Raw genomic sequence first — 2,499 nt, forward strand, 5'->3', positions numbered from 1 at the left:
GAGTTTGTTCTAACAAATATCTCCTCTCCATTTTACCACTACTTTAGAAGTGTCTCTCCTATGGAACCTAATAGAATATGTCTATACCAGATGGACATGGATTACAATACTAGTTATTAGTGGAAACATGATGGGCCTCTCCCCTTTTGTAAAAGTAAAAGCTTGATGGTTGACAATGGTACCAATTGTGTTTTGTTAGTTCACGAGTAAAAGCTTGATGGTTGGAAATGGTACCAATTGTGTTTTGTTAGTTCACGAGAAAAATACCAATGGTGTACTATTGTTTCACGTCTATCCTAAAAGGAGGATGGTTCCCCTTATGTCTAAAAGGATCTCACATGATGAGATAACAAAGTGTTGTCCACCAACTACCCATCTCATAAGGACAAACGAATTTACTTTTAACCGTTAGTTGTAGATTTTGAATCACCAGATAGAGATTATAAATACTATAAATAGAGACTAAAACCTCTCATTTGAAGCATTGAGGCTTTGAAAGAACAAGAATCCGTCGAAGAATCTAGAGTATATAAGACTAAAGTATGCCCTAGACCTCATGCTCCTAAAGTGATCTTGGTGTATCATAAAACCATTATGTTTATAGTAATTGAGTAAGTAAGAGCGAAGTATGCTATACAACTTGCACTCTTTAAGTGATTTTAATGGTGTAAATTCACCATGTTGGGATGCGTGAGTGAGTGGAGTTGGAATGTGAAGGAAGAAAGTTGTGATTGTAATTACCAACCTAGTTTAAATTCAGAAAGAGATAGTGAGGAAATAAAGGATTGAATGTGAACAATATGTGATTAAGGTATGTAATAGAAAGATTAGTACAAAGCATTTTCAAATTTTTGATTGAGAGAAAATTAGCATAATTAGATGAACTAGTACGAGAATAAAAAATGTACATTAGGATGACAAATATTAAGTTCATAAAAAGTTGTACAAAGATCAAGTTCATGTTTAGAATATTTAGTGATAGAAAAATATCATCATTTGTATGAGGAGAAGAGATTCCTTCCTAGTTTGTTGGATCATAATAATTATAGAAAAGATTTATCAATTTGGATTGATGTCTTGTTTTTCCTCATAGAGAAGATTGATTTTCCCCAGCTAAGATTTTTTCAAATAAAACAAGAGGAACTAGAAGTGTGAGTTTTTAATTTCTTAAAGAATGATTTTTTTGGTTTGGAATGCTATTTATAATCTTAGAAATTTTTGAACTTATGTCTTGGTGTATATATAGATTGACAATTATTGCAAGAACAATCAAATTGGAGATTTATTTTTCTTATGCTTGTTATAACTAAAATGGTAAGTTTCAATATAGTTTTCATTGGCAGAATGATCAAATCCTCACAAATTCATGATAAATTTAGAAATTTTCCTTCTCAAACATTCCTTTCATATTTTTTTTCCTTATTTCCTCATGTAGACTAGCTAGAAACGTTTTTTCTATTTGTATCTTTTCATGTTCAAAATTTTATCTAACAATGTCTAGAATTCTTCCTAGCATGAGAGAAATGCATTTGGATAAGTATAGTAGCTTACCATGATCATGTTCTTTATAGAGTAAATCATACATTATGCAAACAAATTCAAACAATTCTGAGTGAGGATAATTTCTAACTCATACACAACTTACACAATTCTTGATACATGGGGTATCAACTTCAACATTGCCATAAAACTCATGTATCATAGTTTTAGCAAATTATTCTAATGCTCTATGATTATGACTAGTTTATCAAAATTTTAGAGTCTATCCCACTATAATCCTAAATTTTTAGTAAAATTCAAATCAAATTTGTCTAATTAATTATTTCTTAAATGAATTTTTCAGTTTTAACCCACAAACTATTTTTGAATGATAATCATTACCTCATTTCTTAATCTAAAAATTGTTAAGAAACATAATTCAAATAAATCATATTTTTAAAATTTTAAAATTGATTTAAATATTATAATTTTCTATTAAAAATTAATTTAACTTTTTTATCTATTATAAAAATTGAAGAGAAATAAATCATAAAATTTAAATAAATATATATATATAACGTAGCACGAGACAAATATATAAATCTTTATATATACAATTCTATCTCTAAGATTATTACAGGTCACGTAGTAAAATATTTCAGGCAACTATACCGATAGGGACCTCTATCGTTTTGTTGTTGTACTTAATGAAATTATATGAGTGGATGACGCTAATTGTCCACGTAATGATAAGGGCGTCTCTCTATAAAAGTAATTAGGCTCTTGAAAATTTAATTTATTTGAAAGATTATTTAATGCAGCTGATAGACCGTAGAAAATTATGAAAGAGATGATGTGGATATTAAAATGGTGTCCCACTATTATTTCCATGCATTAGCCTACGAATGCTGTTTACTAGGGAGTTTGGAGGTTGCATGGTTGAGACGGAAAATCAAGTCTTGACGGTTTGAAACCATCAAGACTAGACATAAATTACCAATTTTGATATATTTTTAAAAA

This window comes from Pinus tabuliformis, chromosome 5_2 (genome assembly GCF_031772625.1).
Source record: "Pinus tabuliformis cultivar Carrire ecotype Pingquan chromosome 5_2, CPIR1, whole genome shotgun sequence".
In the NCBI taxonomy this organism is placed as follows: Eukaryota; Viridiplantae; Streptophyta; class Pinopsida; order Pinales; family Pinaceae; genus Pinus; species Pinus tabuliformis.